Source organism: Equus quagga, chromosome 7, assembly GCF_021613505.1.
Source record: "Equus quagga isolate Etosha38 chromosome 7, UCLA_HA_Equagga_1.0, whole genome shotgun sequence".
Lineage (NCBI taxonomy): Eukaryota > Metazoa > Chordata > Mammalia > Perissodactyla > Equidae > Equus > Equus quagga.
Genome location: NC_060273.1, coordinates 98,980,496 through 98,997,712, shown reverse-complemented (window position 1 = coordinate 98,997,712; position 17,217 = coordinate 98,980,496). Strand labels below are relative to the sequence as shown.

Here is a 17,217-nt window from a genome sequence, read left to right as displayed (position 1 = left end):
ATTCAGTGTAACTTTTGAATACAGCAACAATAAGAGAGATTATATGACTAAAGACCCAAAATAGCAGAAACAATAAAAAAAAAAAAAGCCTGAGAAATTAGTGGAGCAGTTCTCCTCTGCTGCCATAAAATACAAATACAGAAATTAGGTTTCTACTTTCAAAATCTTTATTCTGGAAACAACTTTCGCTCTTGTTTATAGAATGAGAACGACCCACCACATCATTTTCATGGATCTTTTTTAGAAGCGAAGTGTCTCAGGAACAGGTAGAGAATGAAGCGGATGCAGGGTTGGGGGCTCAGAGGCCTGTACGTAGCATTAGCACCATAGGAGGCACGCTCTGATGCTGTGTTAGGCCAGTGCAGTTGGACCACTCAGGACAAAGCTGAGGATCTGTTTCATTGCTTGCAGAGCAAACTGAACTTAAAGCATTTTTCCAAGGAAGTGATCAGCAGGTACCTGTCAGTTTAAAAATTCTACATGGGAACAAAGTGCAAACAGTCCACAAACAAATGAAAATATGCTCAATCTTATTTATATTGAAGAAATTAAAACGAAGATTAAAATAGTATTTTCTCACCTCTCTGCTGGTCTGTTGAAATAGCCTCCTAACTGCTCCCCATTTCTATTCTTGCAGATGGAGCAATCTTTTAAAAACAAAAATCGCTGGAGTCTCCTGGTAGCTGAGTGGTTAAGTTCCCACGCTCCACTTCAGCGGCCCAGGGTTTTGTCAGTTCAGATCCTGGGCGCAGACATGGCACTGCTCATCAAGCCACACTGAAGTGGCGTCCCACATGCCACAACTAGAAGGACCCACAACTAAAATGTGCAACTATGTACTGGGGGGATTTGGGGAGAAAAAGCAGAAGAACAAAATAAAGAAGATTGGCAACAACTGTTAGCTCAGTGCCAATCTTTTAAAAAGAAACCCAAAAATTGTTCTGTCTTTCCTCTGTTTGAAACCTGGTTTCCCAGTTCACTTAATAGGTCTATTTAAACAGAAATTATATCATACTTTAACGTAAACTGAACATAAATTATATCATTCTGCAACTTTTTGCATTTACAATGTCAGAGATCTTTTCATGTCAGCACATAGAGATCTGCCTGAATCTTTTTAGCTGCTGCATAATATTCCATAGTATGGCTAAGGCTTATTTAGCTATTCTCTTATTAGTGAACATTTAGATTGTTAACAATTTTTTGCTGTTATAAATAAGGCTGAGGTGAACATTCTCTGTGTGCCTTCTTGTTGTCATGTGAGAGTGTCTAAGGAAGATACTGAGAAGTAAGGTATTGAAAAAATTAATAGCCACTGCCAAGCTGCCTTCCAGACTAGCCTCAGGGACACCCCAGCAGTGGAGTGAGAGAGACCTGTTCACTCACACTTTTGCCAACATGTGTTTCTAGGTCCACTGGACTGTTCCACTGATATGTCTATTTCTGCAGACTCATACCATTAATTCTGGGAAATTCTTGTTTATTCTCTACTTCTTTAAATATTGTATCCCTCCATTCTCTCCATTTTCTATTTGTGCATGGGGGAACTTTTGAATCTACACTTTATGTTTCTTAATTTTCCTTCCATACTTACCATCTCTTCAGCCCTTTCTAGTGCATCGTGGGAGAATTCTTTGGCTCAATACTTCAACTCATAAATTTGCTCTTAGTGGTGTCCATTTTAAAACGCTGTTTCCATCGCAAGCTGCGACCTGTCGGCGCTGCCCAACCTGGCTCACCGCCCACCACAGGGGCCTCAGGGCAGCTCCTGAGCACCATGGTCATGGGCGCCCCAGGCTCCGGCAAGAGCACCCTGTCATCGCACATCGGCAAACACTTCAAGCTGAAGTTCTCCAGCAGGGACCTGCTTCGAGACAGCATGCTGAGGGACACAGAAATTGGTGTGCTGGCCACAATTTTCATGGATCAGGAGAAGCTCATCCCCGACAACATCCTGACTCGGCTGACCTTTCACGAGCTAAAAAAGCTCTCCCAGTTTAGCTGGCTGTTGTGTGGTTTCCCCAGGATGCTTCCACAAGCTGAAGCCCTGGATAGAGTTTATCAGATACTCCTGGCCAGGAACCTAAATGTGCCCTTTGAGGTCATCAAGCAGCGCCTAACTGCTCGCTGGGTTCATCCAGCCGGTGGCGGCATCTACAACCTCGAATTTAACCCTCACAAAGGGGTTGACATGGACGATCTGACTGGAGAGCCTCTCGTTCAGCTTGAGGACGATGGACCAGAGACTGACGGCTTACCGAGATCAAACAAAACCGGTCCTGGAATATTACCAGAAAACAGGGGTGTTGGAAGCATTCTCCGGAACAGAAATCAACATCTGGCCTTGTATACATGCTTTCCTACCAACGAAAATTCCGCAAATATGCCAGAAAGCATCAGTTATTCCGTGAGGAAGAATGCTTGTAATTAGCTAGGTGAACAGAATCTCTTCCTTCCTTGATTTATAAGTTCCTTGTTCTAAGAGTCCATCGTGTATGAATTCTTTGGAAATTATAGTAGTTTCATTCCTGTGGATTTTATGCTGGATACTAAAGATATGCCAAATGAGTCTGATACTAAGATTTGTTATTTGAAGTTGTCTAATATGTTTTATCCAATTATCTTCTATGGGTATGCAATTCAAGACCATCAGAAATGTCTAAACTTTAAAAAATTCCTTTTTGGGCCTGGCCCTGTGGCCGAGTGGTTAAGTTCGTGCACTCCGCTTCAGTGGCCCAGAGTCTCACCAGTTCAAATCCTGGGCGCCAACATGGCACCGCTCATCAGGCCATGCTGAGGCAGCGTCCCACATGCCACAACTAGAAGGACTCCCAACTAAAAATACACAACTATGTACCTGGGGCACTTTGGGGAGAGAAAGGAAAAATAAAATCTTAAAAAAAAATTCTTTTAGAGTAAAATTAAAAGAGCAATTGGTAATAATCTAACTGTTATTCAGTAAGAATAAGGGATTGGTAAAATTTCCTATTTTTCTGGAAAAGTAAAAAATTGCATTATACTAATTTGGAGGAAGTATCTCATCAGAGGCTTTTGTGTAGCCAGATGCCAAAAAGACATTTCTAGCGCATGGGACATGGTTTCCTGAGATGCTGTATCTATAAAATTCCAGATAAAAATAACTGGATTTACAGATCCATTGCAGAATGCAAATTTACTGTTGCCTTTAAACTAAGAAACCTATAAGGTGGCCAAATAAGCTATATGTATTTTGTTGTTAAACATACCTTCAGTTTGCTGAGAATTTTCAATTTGCTATAAAAATGTATCAAATAACATTGAGGAAAACATTACCTTGATATGACGTTTTCTTTTGAAAATAACATGTGCACTGAGGGATATAACTTATGTTAGAAATTGACGTTATGATATAAGTTCTTGGATAAGCACCAAAGTTGAAAGAATTTTCTTTAATGGAAAATGTAATTGATGTCTTATGTTTTCAGATATTACTCAGGTTAAGAAATGTGTGCTTCAAGATCTACTTGCCAGTTCTCTTTTGATTGATATGCCTTGATGAGTGGCAAATTAAACTATTAAAAAAAGAAGAATGAAAAAAAGCAAACTCATGACACAATGTATAAAATACATATACTTTGTTGTTAGGAGGTAGAAATAGATCAGGCATGCCTGGTGGGAAATTTCCTTGACAAAAATAGCAGTCGTAGCAGGCCAGCTCCATGGCAGAGTGGTTAAGGTTCCAGGTGCTCCCCCTTTGGTGGCCTGGGTTCACGTGTTTGGACCATGAGTGTGGACCTACTCCACTCATTGTCCATGCTGTGGAGGCATCTCACATGCAAAAAGTGGAGGAAGATTGGCAATGGATGTTAGCTCAGGGTGAATCTTCCTCATCAAAAAAACCAAAAAACAAAAAAACAAACCACCCCCCAAAAATAGCAGTCATAATTAGTAAACAGATGTAGCAATAAAAAAAGCTTTGTATGACAGGTTAAAAAGGACCAGGAAAGTAATTGAGTTTGCTGAAGGTACAGTTCTTTATTCCTAATCAAAGAAGTTGATATCTGCTACTGTTCCCTGACACGCTATCTTATGGGGAAAGAAATCCTGTGTATAATCTGAGAAGCTATTTTTAAATCATTATTTTAGATTCCTTAGTGGGGTTAGGAGGATGCGTGCTTATGTACTGTGGGCTGGTAGGAGGAGGGGAGCAATATGAGAGGTGGGGGAGAAACCCAACTATATCTTAAATGGTATATTTACTGTTATTTTAGTTGGTGCTAAATCAAAGGAAACGAGTCCTTGTACAAGCTATTATTAACTGTCTGAAAATTTGGCCCCTTTTACTCTATGCACTTAAAATACAAACACTAGCATGTGTTTCTTATGTATTTGGGGGGGAAATCTTCTTTTTCTTTGTTTTATTTTCCATCCACTGAAGATTTTTCAAAATGGACCAAGTCTTTTTAAAACGATTACAGAAAACATTTCATTCTTCAAAATACTTTCTATAATGTCCTGTTTGAATATTATGATATGCTTTCCAGAAAACTGAACTACTAAACTTACGAACTATCACTAGTCACTAGGTTATAAGGCTTACGTCAAATTCAGAAAAAATTGTTTCCTTTGCTTATTCAGTTTTTTATTAAAGGGAACAAATTTTAATTCCATGACCTCCAGTTGAGTTGTTGGTGACTGCTATATCCTCACACATCTATCAGAAAAATTTACTTATGCTTATTCATAATTCCTGCTTTCCTCGTTCTGTTATTTATCTTGCTTGGGTGCTAGTTCATCCATTTTGTTGAGTTTGTCATCCTTTGTAGTGTTGGTCTTCCTTGAATGTGTGGTGAACTTGATTCTGAAATCTTCTCTATGCTTGAGATGCTCCATTAGACTGCATTCTCTGTCTGTGGGTGTCATCTGTTTTGGGCAAGTGCTAGTCTGAATTATCCTTTGAATTATTCTCAGGGACAGTGAAGAAGGATAAGCCACTATGTGAGATTTCTCTGAGGTGTTCAGGTCTGATACCTGAGTCCCCTGGTTTTATGACACACGGCCATGCCTGTCTAATTTGGGCTCCCTGGCCGTGACTCCTACCTGGAGCCTGACATTTTGTCACTGCTGTTTAACTCAAAGGCAAATGGAAGGACATCAGTGGAGGATGAATTGCTGTCCCCTCCTGAAGCAGTGCCCCGAGGACCTACATATCAATTATCCTTGATGACCTCCTGCTTCTGGTGTCTGCCACCTTTGGGGATGGAGCAGTCTTGTATTTAAACTCAGCTAATGATGCTCTTTTTCAAGTGTCAGGTTGTGAAACCAACTTGTAATGAAATCATGATATGTTTGTTTGTTGTTTTCTAGTCTTCAATAGCTTTCGTTTTGTTCTAACTAAAAATCTGAAAAAAGCCAATTAAATGGATTCTGAAGATGAAGTAACCCAAAACACAATGCATTTCTCTAACAAACAGCTGCATTTTATATTATTAACTTATGTAAACCGAAATGGGAACACATTTACATGCAATTGTGGGATGTTCTTATTCTCCTGTTAGGCCTATGACCTAGATCCAGGCCCATGGTCTTATGAGGTCCTTGCACACTTTTGGTGGTTGACCACCTAGACAACCTTACAGTAGCGCATTCTCCAGCAAGGGGTAGGAAAACACTGGGTATGAGAATGAATGTTGAGTTTGAATAGAGTCGAGGGAGAGGGTATTAGAAGAAGATTAGGGATGTGTGTCAGAGGACTTTGAATATCATGACACAGTAGCACCACCCTCCCTTCAGCAAGCTGAGAAAATTTTCATAATGTCAGGAGACTGGAAAACAGTATTCAAAATTAGTGGTGGTGAGGGTGGACTCCAAAGGGGCTAGGATTATCTATAGGTAATCAGATTGTGTGTTTAATGAAGAGGACGTCAGGCCACGTGGATACAGAACTTGGCTACTGTCAAACTGTAAAGCTTTTGGAATTTATCAGATATCCCACTGAGCCAGTGTTGCATGGATGGCAAACACCCCTTAAATTATGATTCTATGGGTAAGAGAAGGAGTTATGGAGCAGAGGAAATGTGGAGGAAGTAAGGTTAGATGTTGACTGGAAAGATTCTGGGAGGAGAATGGGAAATTGGTTACTTGGCAGGACATGGGGTTTGAGGGTGGAATAAATCAAAAGAAAATCTTCAGAACTAGAGAAAGAAATGAGAAAATATTGGCAGGAGAATTGATGGAATTGTGATAGGAGAACAAGGAACAGACCCACCCCCAGAAGGAACTGGCTCTAGTTCTGCCTTTTCGATGTTTTTATTTCTCCTTATAAAAAAATGAAAAGTATTTCCTATCATATCCCTTGAGCATGGGACATTGATAAGAACCATTAACTTAGGTAAGTAAAGAGGTCCAGGTAAATTACTTTGAAGCAAATGAAGTCTTAATGGAGTTTTCATCTAGCAAGAATAGGACTCATTTCCTGGAGTTATTGCCATTTGGAATGGCCATTTCTTGGAGCCATAACAGGCAGAAATATTGCATGCAATATGTCTCCAAATGTGATCATCTCAGAACTCATTTGAGAACCCCTGAAAATCTGGAGCAAGTTCAACAATCCTAGACTCTTCCTTTTCTTAGTATCCATGACCTTGCTCTCCAAAGTTAACCAATGTAAGCAGTAAATCTATCAGATGCCATTTCTGTATGTAAATGGAGCTTGGGCTCAGAGCTGGTCTTTACAAGTAAGGCTTCAAGGTCAGATTGAGGCTATAACAACTTCAGTCTCACAGCAAAGTTTTCAACTGAATTGTAGTTTGTTAGTAGCTCTCTTGTCATTTAAAATGTTGTTGCAAAATGCAGTAGGCAGGGACTCTGAGGAGCTGAAATCTTACCAGAAAGCTGTAGTGACTGCCAAGTCCCAAAGAGATGCCAAGGGCTGGCCAATGCTGTTTCTGCATTTGTGGGCACCAGGGGAGGGGAAATGTCAAGTTCTCAAAAAAAATAAAACAAAAACAAACTAAAACAAACAAATTAAAAACCCTAACAACAAAAAAAACAACAACTCATAAAAACAATCTGAGTCCCTTTGAGGGACACTGTCCTTCTATTTGGATGGCTTTATGCTTCTGGCCTCCTGTGGGATGTGCTATTTGCTATTTCCTTTGCCTTAGGAGAACTTGCCCTAAACCATGATTTGTGGTTTCAAGAAAGTAAAAAAAGTCCTCCTATTGTCACAGGCCCTTCCTTTTCCGATGATGGTCACTAAAAGGAGGACACATTCTTCTATTTTACATTTAACAATTGGCCTTAGAATCACCTCAGAAGACAGTACAGTGACTAATATTCATTCTAGGATAAAAATGAGGGCTATGAAAAAATTGGGGGCTATGAGAGGACAGAGAAAGCAATGGTTACCTCAGCATGGGTGGGATGTGTGAAAGCCAGGAGGGAGGTCAAGAAAATGGGACAGAAAGGGAGACTGGAGGATAACCTTCTGCCACATATGTGCCCAGGGCGAGGCTGGGTGGTAACCAAATATTTTTGTTAGTCCAGCAAACCTTCCTCCTGGCCCCCTACAGAGTGATCTCTAAAAGTTTTCTCTGACACAACAGGCACTTGCCACACGTCATCCTTGGAAACTTGCCGAGCTTTTGTTGCACTGGTATTTTGCAATACTTCGGAACAACCACTTCTCCTCCTTGTACTGCAGCTGCTGCTTCCAGGAAAGGGTGTCCAGTCTGCTTTCTGATGCATCACAGCTGCAATTGCCTGAGGCTTGCTCATCGCCGCATGGCCTTTCAACATCAGAAGGCTTCTTCGTCACGTCTCACGTGCATTTGCTCATAGTCATGTGACTATCCCTTCAATGATCTAAAACTGAACAGCCAGCTGAGCCTCACAGGCCACAGGCAGACTTAGAATTTAGCCATTCGTCCTACAGTCAGCACGAGCTATGGGGTAAACACTCATGCGAACGTCATGAGAACATGTTCCCACAAGCATGTGTTGGGGGTGGCTGCTTCATCTCCAAATACATATTCTAAACCTGTAAAAGTCCAAAACATGCCTCAGTCTTGAGCTGCATTAGTGAGCTTGTGCATTCTTAGGTAATCACATGCTCTGTACAGTTTAAGAGAGCCCAGCCCCAAGTATGTGCCTGCTTGGTGTTCAGACATCTGGTGAAATCCACTTGCTCTCACCTCCCTAAAGACAGCATGCAGCTGCACATGTGGATGCCCAGGGCCGAGCTGGACCAGCAGCTCAGTGGGCTTGCGCGCTCAATCCAACCCTTGCAACAGCAGAATGGAGCCTCGCTGAGGCTTTGGATGAGGGGTCACACTCTCCCTGGGAGTCAGCTCGATGGGTTGCTGCTGTGTTTGCACTGCCTGGCCCACACTCACCACCTATTTTAGACAGCACATGACTCTGACTCACAAAAAAGAGCAGAGTACTGCATGATGGCTTTAAAACATGCTGCACACACCCACTGCCTTGGGCAGGAGCCCGAAACCCTTAGGTCTCCGAGTGCCGACGGTGAGGACCCTTTCCTCTGCGAGTGGCATCTATAAACAGACCCAAGGAGTGAGGTCACCAAAATTCAGCAAAACACAAGCAAACATTTAAAAATGTCTCCCAAACATACAAATTAACAACTTGAACAAGAATGTGGGGGCAAAAAAAAGTGGAGTCATTTATAGCTTGACGTCTTCTATGATATAGTTAGCTATGCCCAGATGCTGTGGGTGGGAAGACGCCTGCAAGAGTCCACATCAACAGGGTTCTGAGGCCGCCAGGTAGTGCATGGAGAGCCTTTTTAAAGGGGCCAATGGCTCCAGGTGATGTCATGGAAATGACATGCCACTCAGTCAAGTTGGCTTCCCCACAGCATCTTTCCCTTGCTGGGTTAATTCTCAGTAGTTTTAGTGAGAGATCCTTTGGCAGCCAGGTCTGAAACCCACTCAAATTTGCTCAAATAATGTGCACTGTGTGGGGGCAGCAGGGAGAAGGGAGAGTGCTCACTCTAGGTGTGAAAAAGTCCTGGGAATTCAGGAATTGCTAACGAACCCAACCTCAGTCAGAGCAGGACCTGGGGCCCCTTAGAAGCCCTCCACAGCCAGAGTGGAGCTCCTTCAGTGAGTGCAGGGTTCTCAGGCTCCAATGCCTGTGGGGGTTCACCGAGATGAAACAGTGGGTCTAAAACAGAAAATCACTTGTGCCACTCAGCCTCAGGGCCTGGGGAGCAAAAGGGAGTGGTAGGGACTCTGGGCCATGTATAGAAAACAGAATTCTTCATTCATCTTGTCTCCTGTAAGTTTGCTGAAAGTTGTTCAATTATTCTGAGCCGAACCCCGCAGGCAGCAGGTGACTCTGCAGCATGCCCATTGGTGCTCCTGGATGGACACTCGTGGGAACATGTGTGCACATGAGCTCCAGTGATTTTTGAATGCATGTCCTAAAAGTCTGAAAAGTCCCAAATGCATCTCAAGTCTTGCATCTATGTTATCAGCATGTTCATTCTTAAACAGCCACACTTTCCATGCAGCTTGCTTTGGAAGACCACTCATTTTAAAATGTGAAATAGTCTGGTTTTTAAGTGTTGGCAATCATTTCAAATTTAAAACCCTGCAGGCCAAGCGAAACATGTTGTGTATCAGATATGTCCTGTGGGCAGCTGGTTTGCAGCACCTGGTGCCTGGTGCCTCAGTTTATGCTCCACATATCTGTTTCCTTATGTTCCTCAACCATATTGGCAAATTCATCAATGTCTCTGAGTTCAGAATCCTTAAAGAGTAATTTAATTGGTTTCTGACTTGGTTAGAGGCCAAGGGTAGGATGGCCCTTTCTAGAAGTTGTAGGCGAGGAAGTAGGTTTGGCAGGTTGAGTGACTGTCGTTGACATTTCCAGATTTCATTTCATCTTTGGATCATGTTCTTGAACTAAGAAGAGAGCAGAGCACTTGTCTTACCTGAACTTCCTGAACCTTCCTAAGTAAAAGGAATTGGCAATGATGAGATGCCCTGTGAAAATTTCCCAGCATGCTTCAGGGTGGCAATCTAACTCTGACAGGGACTGTGGTTGGCGCCTTCTCCACCAATTACTTCTCAGTCAGTTTTTGAGAACAGAGATGAATATGGACCATCACCCAAGCTTTTCCTGTGGCCAGGATTGACTCTTATCTCTTTTTTCTTCACATTTCCAAACTACACCACTCCACCTTACTAACGTTTGTTTGGAACTAGGTCTATACCTAATGGCCTTTCCTGTAGGAAGAGTTCCAGAGTATTCTCTCCCAGTAAGAAAAAGAATTGGCCATTGTCAGTTTCTGACGTGAGCTACTTGTCTTCACACAGTTCTCATCTTTCAGAAATGGTGAGAAAAGCTGGTGATGCTGCATCTCCCTCTGCTTGCTTGGTCTGATCACATAATTTGCATTCTGACCCAGCATTTTTGACAACATTTTCCAAGTCTCTGTAGACTCCACTCAATCTGTGTACTATGAAAGACAAAATTTCTCAGTCTTATGAAGATTTTTTTTCAAACATCCCATTTCTGGAAGGTGTCACCAATGACCTTTGCTGCTCTTTCTACCCACCATGGCAGAGCACAAAAGAGCCCCCCCAATATGGGGCCAGAACGCCTGAGTGTGGATCCAGCTCTCCATTTTCTGGCTGCTCTGAAAGTCTGCAAAAACAGAGGCAATAATGCAACAAAAAATAAATTAGACTGGCTCCCTTAGGTTTGTGGGAGGAATTACAAAGCTCCTAGGAAAACTTTTGAATTATTCTACCTTTCTGAGGGGAATCCTAGACCAGGAATCCATCCAGGCCTGGAGAATACCCCTAAGAGGATGTGTATGTTTTCTAATCCCAATCTGTTTTCAACTCCAATACCTGGGATAACCACAAGAAATCCAAAGATTCTGGAGTAAGCCCCAAAGCCTCCGTTGTGGTCTGGGAGCCTCTAATCTCTAATTTCAAAGAAGGATCATATACTGGGAGTATTTGGTAGTCTTCCTTCTCCCTTTAATTTACTGCTGGAAAAAACTTGAAGCTCAGAAGTCTGCACTGGTGTAGTAGACATTTAATTGTCCGTTGACTATCTCCTCCTGCCTTAGATAACAACATACTAATTTTCCTTTGAACTTCCCTTTGCACCCCCCACCCCGGACCCCAGGCCGTATCTGGTGTGACTCTGGCTCCAGGCCTGGATACCAAGCCTGGGCCCTGGAAGATCACAGGGGCAGTGACTGGTTCAGAGACGGGCATGTATCCCAAATAAGGCCAAAAAAAATGAGCCCTGACGTTGTTGGAACTATAGAGAAAGAAGTGTCTGACCCTGGGATTGCTAAACTGGTAGATGGAGCCCTTGGCAACCATCTTTATTTCCTTGTAGGGAATACTTGCCTGTGAATGAAACTAACACAGAAGAAAGCAGGGACGAAGGAGAGAAGCAATGACTGTGTCCTTCATACACTGTTTAAAGCCCTGCATCTAACTGTGCCTGAAATAACCCACTGGACTTCCCAGTTACATAGATCAACAAATCATGTTGCAAAGTCAGTTTAAGTTGGGTATGTATTTCATAACAAAAATGGTTGGGACTAACATACCTGGTCTAGTGACAAATTCCTAGATCCCATATTTCCCACATATTCCTCCCTTCATCTCTCAGACTTTATCAGCTCATATTAATCTATGTGAGAATCCATCCCTGAAGCAACTCTGGAACTTGCCACTCCTTAGACCTGAGTTGTCTTAGTCATCCTACAGTAATTCTGTCTGTACTATGGGGTTGCCAAGGTCCAGACTTTATCATTAAAGTATGCAGTCAGCAACTAAGGTTACTTCCCATAGAAATAACTGTTCTAGAATTGAAGCACCAATTGAGCTACTCTTGTGAGCTTTACAGGGTCTTGAGATCCTTTGAAAACAAATGTCACCTCTTCTGCCATCTGCCTCCTGGCGCATGGCTGTCTTGCTGCTATCTTCTTCCTGTGTTGCCATCCCACTCTCGTAAGCAGAGCTCTCATGCTGCAGGAAAGAGTCAAAATAAACTTTGCCTTCATTTTCAGGATGAGTAAACAAACTCCCAGACATAAGCCAACTCCTGTCAGAGCACATGTGTCTTCATTCATCTGCAGGAAACAAACAACCTGGCGAAAACCACTTGGAGGTCACTGAGCGTTCCCAGGACTCTGTGTTAAGGGAGAATATCAGTATCTGCCCCAGCGCTGGTGGACAGAATCCCTAGCTAGCTCAGCCATTCCTGGGCAGATTCTTCCCTGTGTTCAGTGTTCAGGTCTCCCCTGATCCTCTCATGGGCCCTGAGGAGACTAGGTCCTTGGAGAGTCGGTAATACTACACATTTATGGAAGGGGGAGAGTGAGAGAGGGAGAGAAGGTGGGGGCGAGGAGGAAGGAGTGGGAGTGAAAGAGAGCGGGAGGAAGGAGAGGAGGACAGGGACAGGGAGTTGGGAGGGGGACAACAATGCCTTTATGTAACCATTTAAATTAGTACAGACTAGAAATCGGACTGTACCTTAGATACTAAGATAGTGATATTGAAGAAAATTTAATAAAGGCAAACTCTTTGTGCTACTAATTTATAAAATTAGGCTTTGAGTGAATGTATGCTACTGTGAGTACCTTTTTTTATTACTGTAAAGACAGATAATAGAGAGAAAGTCTAATCTGTACAAACATATATACAGTGACAAATAAGAGCCTCTCTCCTCATCAACTCCATGGCCCTCTCTCCCTTCAGTTAGCAGGTTTTCGCTTCCTTCTGGAAAAAAAAAGAGTATACATAGATGTATATTTATATATTTTTTTACACAAAAGAGATCAAACTACACATGCTTTTTGGTAACTTACTCATTTTCACTTAATAATAAGACCTGAGTCTCTTTGGTAGCAAAACAAACAGATCTATCTCATTCTTTGAATGGCGGCCTGAGAGCCTACTGCAGGCTCGATCACTTAACCAACCCCCATGCATGGACGCTTAGGTCACTTACAGTGTTTGCTCTTGAAAACAATTTTATTTCCCGAAGTATATCTCCATGGTGAAGCCCTGACTGGAAATGGTGAGTGAATGCCTCTATACACTTTCATTTCTGATAGATAATACCAAAAAGTGCTTTATTTATTAACAATAAACAGTTACCGCCATCAATTAGCATTAAGACTCTTTGCATATAATTAAAAACTGAAAGTAATTTTTGCTTAACTACAGGAAGCTTTTTTCTCACTTTGTAAAACAAGTCCAGAGACAGACAGTTCAGAGAGTCCTCAGCAGCCTAGGCTCCTTCTTTCTTTCTGCTCTGCCACACAAGGTGTGTGGCTTCCATCCCAAGGCCATCTCATGGTCCAGCAAGGTTACTGAAGCTCCACACCTCACATCTGCCTTCCAGGTGGCTGGAAAAAGAGAGGGGAGAAGAGACAAGGGACACACCTCCTAGATGAATCAGCTCCCTTTAAAGAGCCTTCCAGAAAGTCCCACATAACTTTTTCTGCTCATATCTCATTGGCCAGAACTAAATCACATATCCACACCTCATGATAGGGAGGCTGGGAAATGTTTGGGCAGCAATGAAGCTGCCAAACAATTAGGGTTCAGCTTCTAAGGAAGGAAAAGAGAAGGGGGCAACTACCTCTCCCACACATCATTACTCATCTTGGTAAATTCCAGAATGCTTCTTTTTTTCAATTTTTAGCAGAAAGAGCTGGATCTATACATTTAATATAAACAAAAAAGCTCCTCTACAACTCCTACCTTCTTGTGACTCTATTTCATCTCTCTATTAATGTGGGCATTTGGATGTCTTCATCCTAGAGCAAAAGGCACGTTCATCTATATGAGCAGAGCAGACATGCAGCTCTGAAGTTTCTGGGACATGGCACTAGCAGCTGTCATTGCAAGGAAAGTGTTGGCTTCGTGTATAATGAGCCCCCATAAACCCATCATCCAGCTTTAACAAATACCAACCCAGAGCCAATCTTGTTTCAGCTAACTCCTTCCCACGCCCCCATATTTTTTGGAGAAAACTCCAGTCATATGATTTCATCTAGAAATATCTCAGCATATATCTCTAGAAGATAAGGACTCAAAAAACCACAATGCCATTATCACATGTAAAAATAACAATTCCTTAATACAAAAAGTCAGCGTTCAACTTTCTAAGTCACATAAACTTTTTAACAATTTGCTTGAATAAAAAATCCAAATAAGAGCCCTGCATTGCAATTGGTAGATACTTTTAAGTCTCTTTTAACTTGTAGGTTTCCAGTACAGTAACCAGAGCTCTCCATCTCTTGCTTTCTTTTAATTAAAAGAAATTTATTATGGGAGATTTAACACACATATTAAAGCCAATAGGCATTTCAATTTGCAACCATTGGTCTAATTAGTACTCAAATCTGCCCCCTTTTGTGCATCTCCACCCCTTGTCTGCTTCATCGTGCCCCCCCTCCAAACCACCACTCAGTCACCCTGGTCTGGGCCACCATCATCTCTTTAACACTCTGATGGCCTCCCGATGGGCATCCCAGGCACCCATCCATCCTCCACTTGGCACAAGTTCACTCTTGCACCCCTCTGCTTAAACAGAAAGGGTAAAATAATAAAACCATTGACAAAGAACACATGATATTTGTTTTCTTGTGTTGTTCAAAAATTTGTCTTTGAAAGCAGCTTCCAAGTGTGTCTTCCAAAAATGTTGAGTGCTTACCTGAATATATATTAGATATCAAGCAGTTCATTGAAGTATTGTGGTGACAGAATCTCCTGCCCATAGCATAGACAGGGTCATCTGGCCTTGGTGCATGCAGACTCTTTGCTAACTTTGGGGCTTTGAGAGTGTCCTGGGTCTCACCAAAGCTCAGCGTCCTGGTTCATTCTCTGTCCTTTCCCACTGTAGCATAGCCTTTTCCTGATTTGGTTCCTGCCTTCTGGATTTGTCCCTGCTCACATGCCTCAGTGTCCCTGCATTTAACCTGCCTTGGTTGCTAGTTTTCACCTTCTGTTCTTAGATCCCAGCTTGGCTCCCCCTTCCCAGCTTTGGACCTACCCCCTTTCAAAACTGTCATTTCCAACAGACTCCACACACCCATTCCGCATGCACACACACAACCAAAGACATATGAGTTCAGATAATTTTTCCTTAATTAGCCACATCAAATTATCACCGTACCTCCCACTTCCTTCTGTCCTGAAGGAATGGACTGCCTAGTGAGACAGTGAACAGAAAAGGGCATGCAGGATAACAATGCCCCTCCCTGAAACCTGAATGTAATCACAAATGTCTAGCCTGGCTTGGGGATCTGGTGTTTGTGCTAACAGCAATTCCCAGGATGTCGAATGATCAGAATTTACTGTATAATTAGAATTTATGCATGATGTGTATCCAAACAAACCAAACTTAGATTGGTGGCAAAGGCAAAATCTTAGTCTTGTTTCATCAGGCTTACTGGATAAATTATACTTTTAAAATCCTGGAGTTGAATCTGTGCAGTAGCCAAAGGAAGGCATGACAACAGGAGGAGCAGAGTTACTTTCAAGTTTGTTCACTCTCCCTGGTTTCTTTCCCTACTCTGATCTCAAATGTTCTTGGCTTATCTGTACAAAATGGTTTCCTAAAACAATTTTTTCTCTAGGAGTCTCTGTCTTTGCTCCCTTCAATGGAATAAACAAATATCTTCCAGTAGCTACCCCTCAGCTGAACTTTCTGCCTTCCAGAAATAGAGCTTGGCTTTAGCCAGCTAATCCTGTGTCCTGTGAACTGTCGCAGCAGGGAGGGGCGGGCTGCTGTCTCCCGGTCTTATATAAGATCCCCCATGGGAGGAGCAGTGCTCAGCAGAAGCAAGCATGCCCCAGGCAGGGCCTCACAGCTGTCCCAGGGCTCTCCAGTCCCCGCCATGTGAGCTATTGGCCACTCAGAGTGGGTCATTTAATCTCTTGTTATTTTTACTACAGTTCTGGCTGCTATTTTACTAGGGAATCTGAAGGAACGTATCCTTCCACCTGCTCAGTCCAGATCAGGAAGGCAAGCAGCCTTTGAAGGAACAAAGGTCTTAAATGGGCCGGAGAACTAGGACTGAAAGCCAGTCCTCCCTCAAACCATTGGGAACAGCACACTTAAAGAGTTGACTGTGCTACGGGGCCCCACGGACGGCAGTTATTTAGGCAAAGACTCTTTGAACTGGAGGGGGCCTTAGTAAGAAGAGATTGTCTAGTGCTCTAGTCAAAAGATGTTGGGATAAATGTCTGAGACATTTCCACCTGCCCATGATACTTACACGGAGAAAGGAAAGAAGGAGCTGGAAGAACAGCTGAAATACTCACACTTCATTTCAGACAAAAGGGTTAATACGAGGCTCTCAAAGTAATAGAAAAACTGAGATGTGGGGGTAATCTTTAGTTCTCTTTCTCCATTCTAGTCCTAACTCTCATTTCCTTGGAAAATCAAGGGAGGTGATGCTATAGATAACATTATAAGTGCTGTATCTGGTTAATGCAGATGTAGCTGAGAAGTTAGGTGATATGACAAAATATTTTCCTCACATGAATCCATTCAGCTCTGTGCTTCGATTCATGTATCCACTTTATCTTTGGTAGGTTATTTTAAGATGTCAAAAAAGAAAAGGTCATTCACACAGACATGGAGTCTCACTGTCACAATCCTAGCCACCACACCTTGCTAAAGGAAATTCCGATCACAGATCCTTTCCCCTGCAGGCACAGATGGCAGCTCCGAGAGCAAGATGCTCTACTGGAACTGACAACAAGGTCCTGTCACTCATTAAATTGTCTGAGCCTGTTTGGTTATTGAGCATCTTTCAGTGGACGTCTTCACCTGCACATGTTAGAATGGCTCCTTCAATTCTTATATAATACTTAAATGTGTAGAGCTAAGACCTCCTTTTAGACACCACATTTCAGAAACAAGCCTTCAATGATTCATTGAAAAAAAAATGACAAACAGGGCTAGAATCAGTGCAGGTACATGTTTGACAACTGGCTCTACAGGGAAATAAAGCTTGATTTGTAGTGTTTTACCATTTTCCACGTGTTAATACTCCAACCTTGGCCAAGTTGAAGCTACTAACCTAGCTTCATTGAATGTGGAGTTGGGAAGAGATGCACACAATTGGCTCTTGAAGGCAAGTGCAAGCCAGTGCAAGCCAGCAAGCATCAGCACACCACTAGCTGGAATGGTCAACAACCAATCATTTTTGTCCCCACT

The 17,217-nt window shown here is 42.5% G+C and overlaps 1 pseudogene; it reads left to right on the top strand.

Annotated features, from left to right (window-relative positions):
- The first annotated feature begins 1,756 nt into the window (after window positions 1-1,756).
- On the top strand, window positions 1,757-2,411 carry LOC124241576 (GTP:AMP phosphotransferase AK3, mitochondrial-like; annotated as a pseudogene).
- The last annotated feature ends 14,806 nt before the right edge of the window (window positions 2,412-17,217 follow it).